This window comes from Canis aureus, chromosome 7 (assembly GCF_053574225.1).
Source record: "Canis aureus isolate CA01 chromosome 7, VMU_Caureus_v.1.0, whole genome shotgun sequence".
In the NCBI taxonomy this organism is placed as follows: domain Eukaryota; kingdom Metazoa; phylum Chordata; class Mammalia; order Carnivora; family Canidae; genus Canis; species Canis aureus.
Genome location: NC_135617.1, coordinates 54,426,292 through 54,436,291, shown reverse-complemented (window position 1 = coordinate 54,436,291; position 10,000 = coordinate 54,426,292).

Below are 10,000 nucleotides of genomic sequence, written 5' to 3'. Positions count from 1 at the left end.
TTTTTTGCTGCAGAATCACAAAGTGAAAGCACCCGGGGCTCTTCTGCCGTTTTCAATAAGATACGAATTTTTCTCTTCCTTGTATTAAGCAGAGATCTGTCATCTTGACTTGTACACTAAATGGTCCATTCTGACTGTCTTGTTTGTGTCCAATCCCAGCCAGAATCCAGAAACATGTGTTAACATTCGGCATGTTTGGGGGCTAGTTGGAAGGGCCTGAGGCAAGACTCCCTGATGCCTGCTGGAGGCTAGTCAATAATCATTAGCCCTTCAAGTGGTGGATGCCCAACATAAACTGTATTTATTTATTTAAAAAAAATCTTTACTTTAAGCCACAGGGAAAGGCATTTTAGAGAAGGCAGTTTCTCAGCAGTTACTAGATTGTAATAAAGACACAGTTATGAGGGCGGGGAGGTACAGAGGGGACTGTTCTCAACAGAAAGAATGGGAAAGTCATTGAAATAAATTAGACTATGTATAGCAATGCCACTTAGAATGTTCACAGTTATTTTTTCATAACCAACTTTCCAAGTTCCTCCCTCGTGCCAAAAAAGGTCTCTTTGCAAAGGGGAATCACCACTACACAAAATAATACATCAAGCTCTTGTATGAACAAAGCACTCCATTGGTTAAATTAAGAAAATAGATATGATCACTGGCTTAGTGCTTTCACTCTGAAAGAGATAAACTGAAGACATTACAGTTCATAAAAGAATATACAGAAACACAAACACCTTTTTAAATATTGGTCATATCTAAGTTAAATAAAGTATCTTTTATATAGCACAACTTTATTTCAGTAGTGGAATGTGCATATAGAGCTTATTAGGTGGGACATGATGTATTTATTGCTGTGTTTTACCTCTTTTAAAATCTCTCTCCAAATTCTAATGCTGATACTCATACTACACCATCTATGAGACAGGGAAGCCCATCAAATGAGCTTTGGAGCACACGTGCATTCATTAATCCTTTAATTAAACAAAAACCATGATTCTCTATTTTGAACCCAGGCTCTGTGCTAGGAAAATTCCTCCTAACATAGAGACTACCATTTTCAGGCAATAAAGATAACTAACAATGCAACTATAGGAGTAATTTTCGCAAAGAGTAGATAAATATTAAGAATCTCAAATCTAAGCCCATTAATTTGTTGACTTTTATATAATTCCTGCATAATATAGGCATCATTTTTAAACTCAAGAATATGAGTTATTATGCATTTCTCCTGACCTACTTTTTAGGCCCTTACTCAGGTATCATTTCCACTTGAAGCTTTGCCTAAAACATATTCCCTGAAGAACTGACTTTCTCCTTGGACTTTCATTGAAAAGAAGTTAACTAGAAGGAAATAAGGCAAAGATTAAATACAAGTATCCAGGAGGGAGGCTCCAAGGACTCAATATGAGGGCAGAGAGTCAGAACTGCCACTGGGCTGAAGCCAGGGAAGAGCCAAGCACTGTGCAAAATAAAGAACCTTGGAGGAGAGCCATAATCTCTAATCCAATCAGTGTTTACTTGAAGCGTCAATATGCAAGGCAGAAATACAGAAGAGAAATACTAAACAAGGCAGAACAAGGATTATCTGAACAAGGGAATGGGACCTAAAGAAAGGGAGTGGATAGATGACAAATAGACTGAGTCTTTTGTGTGAAGCTCTCAGCTCCTTCTGGTGGTGGCATTAGATTATTATGAATACTGAACTGGTAAAAATAAGGAAGACATCATCAAAAATACAGGTAAATTATAGTTATGGATGGCATTAAAGGCAGATGTGAATATTACTTCCAGTTTCCACTAATTTTTATTTATGCTACTTTAGGCAAATTGCCTAACTTCTCTCAGAGTCTTAAGGTTCTTTATCTGGAAAATGATAATCTACCTTACCTCACTGCCTATGATATGATTAAATAACAATGTAGATAACATGAAAAACATGGTGATTAGGATATATTAGTATGCAGTAAATGGTTAGCTAGTGCTGTTAATGTTTTGAATTTCATACTAATAATATTGTAGAAGAGCTTTTATTTCCTACAGACATCAGTGGCCAAGTGAGAAGGAAATAAGTATTCTAAAGCCTATAGTCAAGTCAGACCTAAGAATAGCTTTGGATTTTGGAATTCATTCATTTGCATTTTCTTTTCTCCCCTTAGCTGTGAAAATATATAATGACCCTCATGGTCAATATAGTATGGAGACACACATATGTGGAAAAACATAAAACTAATCAGATAGCACATTGTGCAGTATAGAAGAGGTGGGCCTGTATCTTAAGGCCATAATACTAAAATGAGAAACTATCCAAAATCTACAAGTCCACAATATTTGGGGGCCATTTCATACAACCTCCACTGTATTTAAATGACTGTTGCTAGACTCTTATACTTAAACCTGACATATGAAGGTAAAATTATTGAAAATTAAAATCCTCTGTGCTCCATTTGACTCACTTCAACTCTAGCTCATCTATGGACAGAAATTCCATTTTTCTTGAATGTCATTATAGAAAAGATATTCTAGTTATTTTTTAACCAACGTGTTTTAAAAGGTATTATAATCAGTCATGAATTAGAGTTATTTGTCTTCCTTCCCTTAGTAGAGTGGTTTGCATAGAATAAACCACAATTTTCACTGGATGAGTTAATAAATAGGAGTGTGTAGATAGCAGGATCCATCTCTTATTCTTTTTTATATCATCCTTCATATGGAGTCTAACATATAAAAAAGTGTGAAACCTATGAATTTGAATCACATAATTATTAAATTGTTGCTGATTTTTCTTTCTGGCACCTTAACTTTTGTTTGATTTCAAGATTCCTATAATGAAGTCCCATATTTTCACCACTACACTTGAGTTCCTCCTCCAAACATATCTGGATCTAGCATGGTCTTTCTTATTTTGGTGACAAATTCCAAGTATATCAGAAAAGTATAATTAAAATCTCTCCTTTCATAAACTGTTACATAATTTGCAAACCAATCAGTGTTTCTAAGTTTGAATGAACAGCTCTTCTGCCATCCTAAAAAGTAACTCCTTTTTCTTTAGCTCTTTACAAACACACCACAAATGCGCGCGCGCACACACACACACACACACAGCATACTGCCTGAACTATGGAGCAAGAAGTCATAACCTGAAATCGACCTTGGCCAATTAGAGTGCTGTTAATATAGATGTGTTTTGTTGATCCACTCTCTCAAGGAGTTTTTAGGAAAAACAAAATTGCAGCACATTTATAATTCAGCATTATTTTCTCAGATTAGAATTGTTTACCCCATGTGTCAGAATGGGATTTCTAACAGAATAGAAAACACAATCAAACATTTTCTCATGGACACCATACGGAAGCCCTGCTGGAGACAAACCCAACTGAAAGCTACAGCATCAGATTCAGAAAAATCCCTTCCCAAAACTATTTCCAGAAGCCAGGAAGTGGAGAGAAAACTGTTAAAGAAAAATACTTTATCGGGGTGCCTGCGTGGCTCGGTCAGTTGACATCCAGCTGTTGGTTTTGGCTCAGGTCGCGATCTTGGGGTCATGGGATGGAGCCCCATCTGGGGCTCTGCACTCAATGAGGAGTCTGCTTGAGATTCCCTCTTTTCCTCTCCTTCTGTCCCTTCTCTCTCTGTCCCACATTCTCTCTTTCAAATAAATAAATAAATCCTAAAAAAAACACATTTTGCAATCATGTCAAAACATAAAGCAATGATTCTACTTAGAGGGGCTCTCTTAGTTTGTAATAGCAATTCCAATTCTATTATGCTAAATAAATTAGAATTTACTGGGGACCAATAAAACTAGAGTCACAAGAGCTAGGTTTATGTTTAAGTAGTGCCTGGGGCCCCTAAAGAGTGTGAGGAGAGGCATTGAGGGAAAGAGGCAATGAGTGCCTTCAATATAACAGTATGTGTGTCTCATGGACAAGGATTAGAAGAAGGTGTGTGTGAGTAGAATTTCTGTTCAAACCACACAGGTCTATGAGGCTTCTGCAGAGCTTTCAATATCTCCAGGTAGACTAGAACAGATTATGTTCACATTTTCTAACCTTTCCTCAGGGCATTATCATTCTACTGCCTTTGCTTGCTCCGAACTTCATTTTTTTTTTTTCTTTCTCTGTCACTTCTTGCCTCTTCAGTTCTATATCCAAGCAGTTTTTCTCACCAAGATCCAGACAATCTGTCCCAGATGGACCACCCGCTAAAATGCCCCCTAGCTCAGCCCTCTCCTCCTCTCTGTCTTATGGACTGCATTGCCGGGTAGAAAGAGATAAATAACCAATGGAGCAGAACTGCTCATTTGCCACCCACTGTGGGAGTTTAGTGTTACTTTTTTGTTTTCTCATCTTATAGTCATTTGTGGAAACTTCCTTTGTGTGGATCGTTTTCTACTTTACTTTGATGTGGGTCAGAACCCCAAATTAAGTGGCCAAATATCCCAAATACTCCTTCCTCCAAACATGTCTACAGAACCCAAATCAGACAATAGTACAAATGAGGATGAACAAAAGTAAAGATAGTAATACCTTTATTCTTATCTGAAGTTATCTAGTCAATACATAATCATTTATCTCACCTTTGTTACTTTTGCTGCTCTGGTTTCTTCATCACAACATCAAGAAAGGACTTTTCATCCTGACTTTCAGTGTGAAGACCGAGAATCACATTGTAACTCACATGTGTAAACTGCCTCAGTATTTCCAAGAATCTTTATATAAATTACTGCCTCATTAAAGATTAGAATTCAGTAGGGACAACCTATCCCAACTTGTCATTTTTCTCCATATTTTTCAATAAAGCAGAAGATGGCAAATGTTTTTTGTACGCATCAAATAAATATTTTAGGCTTCGCATGACATCCTGTCTCTGTTGTAGGCTAAAAGTAGCCACAGACAATACATAAACAAATGCAAGTGAAGTATTACAATAAAAATTTACAAAAGCAGGTGGAGGGCTAGACTTGGTCAATGGTCTATTGTTTGCCAACCCATGCTATAAAGGATTTGTTTACTAATCTTTAAATATATCTTGTATTTTCCCATCTTTTCACACTTGTAATTGGCTGTTGCTTAGCCTATTATGTACCTTTGCACAAACTAGAAAAAGGAAAAATGTGCCTCCTCTGAGATATCAATTTTGATAGAGACCAGCCCTTTGGGAGAATGAATTAAAACAAGTTTTTAAGCTCCTTCAGGGTTATGGTCACATCTAGGTATCCCACTATAAGGCACTTTAAAAAATAATTAATGTTGCTGATTTAATAAAGATGAAAATTATAGCTTCAGAAATACCTTATGTCTTTTGAACTTAAAACATTAGAACATTAAGGGCACCTGGGTAGCTCAGTCTCCTGAGCGTCTCCTTTGGCTCAGGTCATGATCCTGGGGTCTCCTTTGGCTCAGGTCATGATCCTGGGGTCCTAGGATCAAGTCCTGCATCAGGCTTCCTTCAGGGAGCCTGCTTCTCCCTCTGCCTGTGTCTCAGCCTCTCTCTCTCTGTGTCCTTCATGAATAAATAAATAAAACCATTTTTAAAAAATTAGAGCATTAATCCTTATGCATCTAAATTATTTTCTAGCTTTATGTTTACAATGGAATAAAAAAAATGATTGTAGCAATTCACAGTCCCTAAATAGTAGAGAGACCAAAGTAGTATTTTTTTTTTTTTTTTAATTTGCAGCATCTGAAACTTTTCCTTTGTTTAGAGATTCCTCCTCCAAAAGGATACTGGTGAAAGACAAAGCTTGTCTCCAATATAAAACACCAACAAACCAGACTATTTTTTCAAGTCTTTCCTGCAGCTGGCATGAAAATGTGACTACACCTCATCAATCACAGGAATTCACCTTGGACTTTGGACCTGGAGCCTTGTGACAGGAGAGGGGAGGCATTGGAGAACCACTCTTGAGGTCACAACAGTTATACCTAGGGTTCAGAGGTGGTCACTAAGCCTACAGAGTAGGTAGTAGCCTCCGCAGACAAGACCTCACCTATGATTTTATCTGTGATTAGATTCTGTTAGTTTCAGGGATCCCTGGGTGGCTCAGTGGTTTAGCGCCTGCCTTTGGCCCAGGGCAGGATCCTGGAGTCCCAGGATCGAGTCCCGCGTAGGGCTCCCTGCATGGAGCCTGCTTCTCCCTCTGCCTGTGTCTTTACCTCTCTCTCTGACTATCATGAATAAATAAATAAAACCTTAAAAAAAATTTAGCTTCTCTTGTTTTACTCATTATGTGAACATTGTTTTCCAGCCTTCTGGATACTTTACAAACTCCTTAATAATTTTCCAATACATTCCTTTTTTCTGATTAAATCACCCAGATGCTTACAATTAAGGATGTTGGTTGATACAGCCTTTTCCTCCACATTTTCACCAATAGATGTGATAGCTCTTAAAATTTTACCAATGTGATAAAGAATATATATATATATATATATATATATATGTATATATATATATATATATATATATAATCTCATTATGGGGATAATTTTTAGTTTCCAGACTGACTCCTAGAGCAATTAAAAGTGTTTCTTTATCAATTTTTAGGCATTTACATTTCTTAGGACTGTACCTATTTATTATCTCTACCCAATAAACTTTACCATACTCTTTAATATCAGATTTCTTATTTTTCCTTACCTATTTTCAGGATATTATTTATAATGTGGATAATACTCTGTTAAATTTTTTAATTCTGGAATTTTTTTGATGCATTGTATGAAGAGACACTCAAAGGGGAGGTGGGGGTTATTATCATTACATAGTTGACTAATTATATCAACAACATTCTTAGACTTTTTGTCCTTTCTCTACTTCTTTATAAAATTGAGCAGGTTTCTGTTTTTTGCTTTAACAATTCTAAGTCTCAAAGTGTTTATCTAACAGAATACTAATTTACCATATAATTTAATAATTCTCTAATTATGACATTTATCTCTATTCAGTGTGACACACGATGCATAACTGGGAAAATAAAGAATGAGAGATACTTTTAAAGTAGTAAGGGTAGCAGTTTAGAACTGAATACATCTTATTTATTATTTCAGCTGATAAGGCACAAAGTCCTGATAATAGAAAGTTAATTATACTAGAACTTAGTCAATGAAAGAATCTGGAAACAACAGAAACAATAAGACCCTGAAAATCTACATGAAGGATTTTGCATGTAAGGATGCAAGGATGGAAGTCTTAAAGACTACTGAGTTTCTTGTCTGGAAGGCTGCAGAGAGAAACTTAACCAAAGGTCTCACATGAAATAAGTGGACAAAATTCAAATGTTGCCTAGTAAATTATCAAAGATTAAGAAAAATATAAAGTCTAATACTAATATACATGAGCTACTGGTTGAGAGATTATGGGCCCAAACTGAAAATCATAAAACATTGTTGATTCAGTTAAAATTCTGGAAATGCCCAACTAGGGTGTGATTGATTCCCAGAGTAAAGCAGACAAAAGTGATAGTTATGCCAATAGACTCCAACAGACACTGTCAGGAAGTTGGTGGTAGTTCAAATAACTTCACACTTTGCATCTGTTGATAAATTTTACCTTATGAGTCACTATCATTTCATCATATTGGCCCTTCAGAACTCACCTATCCAGAAAGTCTTACATGTGAGAAGCAGCTCCTAAGCTTTGACATACCCACCTATGACCACTCACTATGACTGTTTGGCTCAAAATTGTAATCTTGGAAGGTCAGTGATTTGTTTTCCTATCTCTTGAGATGCTAAACAAAAGATACCAAAAATACGAACTTTAACCTTTTTATATATTGTGTTTTTTAATATTGTAACATAATTTGGGGATGACATTCTCAGCATAAGAGCAGTTACATGGGAAAATACTTCCTCTCTAGCTTTATTTTGTAATGGGCTGGGGTAGGAGTTGAGGACATATACTAAGTAAATATGACTTAGTATTGACAGATTTTTATTTTTTTATTGACAGCTGAGATAACTAAAGGTGATAGCAGTGATTTAAGCAGAAATAAATCATTATTTATCTAAGCATAAGTAAACAGTGATCTAAGCATAAGGAAACACTGAAGCAAAGAATTACCTCAGACATTCTGTGAAGATAAACTATATTCTTAATTTGGTGGGGAAAAGTAAAGATATAAAATTCTAAGTTTTCGGTAGAAACATGGTCTTTACTGTAATATTCCAATACTAAGAAATAAGCTTACTACATGATGAATAATTACTGTCTCAAGAAACAGTTTCCAAAGGCAATTCAAAAATATGCCTAAATAGATAAAATTACAAATATATTCAAGACAAAAATAATAAACGTAAAAAAAATATTTTCACAACTTTTAATTAGAGCAGAATGAAACTTGGCAGCCTCATCTGGGACACTTCAGAAAAGGAGGTCAGTGCCCTAGGATGAACCCAGTCCCTGACTGACAGGTCAGAGTGTTTTTGCTTAATTAAACCCATGGAGGGAAGCCCTCTTTGGGTTTATGTGAGGGATATAGAAGAAATATAAGAATGCCTTTCCTTACTATACTTGTATGATTTTATGAAAGGCTGCTTTAGATACATTGCATTCAAGACATCTCCATTTCCACACCCCCAGGCACATACTTATACTAGGGGCCAGATATGGAGAGAATCTGGCAGAAGGCATTGCTTGAGTCTGTTCCCGTTACCCTGATAATTTGCTTTTTTGCAATACTTGTAAACCGTCAGTTTTAGCTTTGAGAGGACACAGCCCACCCACTGAGGCAAAGTGTTCTTTTCTTGACTAAGCATATGCCTGAATCTTGGAGAGAATGTAAGAAGAGGTGAAAAAGGCTCCACAGTTAAGAAAATAAAGAATTATTTAATGTTGAAAGACAAAATTTAGCCTTTTGAATACTAAAAGCTAAAACTTGTATCTACGTGATACCCAAAGAAGAATGCCAAATGGCTATTTCACTTTTCCATCAATTCTGTCCATTCATTTATGTGTGTATGCAATTAATTTTTCTGTCCACCTACTGAATTTCAGGCATATATTGGTCTTTGGTGATTAAGTGGAAAAGAAAGACAAAGTCCCTGTTCTCATGGATCTTACAAGTGTGAAAGGACTGCCATTGAAAAACCATTAAAAAAAAATCTCATGTAAGTTTCACATTAGAATACATTAGACCCTATGTATAGACATTCAATCTTTGGAATCCAGTCATTTGGATCCATTTGATGTGAGACTTAAGGTGCAAATGTTAGTATTTGTTGTTGATGATGAAGTCATCTGGGCTGTCAGAGGATAAGAGCCAGAAAGAAAAGGCCTAGCTTTCCTCTGACTTGGTGTAACTCTCACCTTCCTGGGTAAAGGAAACATAAAATGGGCACTGGGTAGCCCTGTCTGCTTGGCCACTTGATTTATCCTTTGCCCTGTATTGTCAGATTAAATCTATTACCCATGATCACTAAACATACATGACTGCTACAACCAACCTTCCAAAAGTCACATTCCTTCTAAGTCACCCTTACTGGAGCTCTCCGATGCTGACATTTTCTAATCAAGAAGATGTATGGAAAGCAAGCAGACAAATAAAATGAAAAAGTAATTACAGATCCATCAAAGGGCACACAAATAGGTTAACAGCTAGGAAAGCAAAGGGAAATAGTTACTTTAATTAGAGTAAGCAAAATGGTCTCTCACAAAAGGTGACATTGAAACTAACAAGGATAACAAGCCTGACATGAGAAAAGCTAGTGAGATCTTTCCATTTAGAGGAAACAGCTGGTGAGAAATACCTAAAGCAATGAAGAGTGCATTGGTCCTAGGAATAGAAAGCAGGCTAGCATAGCAAGAACAAGAGAATTAAGAGAAGATGGTATAACAAGATGTTGAAACATTAGGCAGAAACCAGATCAATTGAAGCCTTGCAGGCTGTGCTGACATCAATCAGATGAGGCTTTGTGTTTATCTGCCAGGTTCCTGTTTATAGCTATTCAGATGTAGAACAATAGACTGAAGTTCCAAACCATAAAATGAATGAAACTAACCA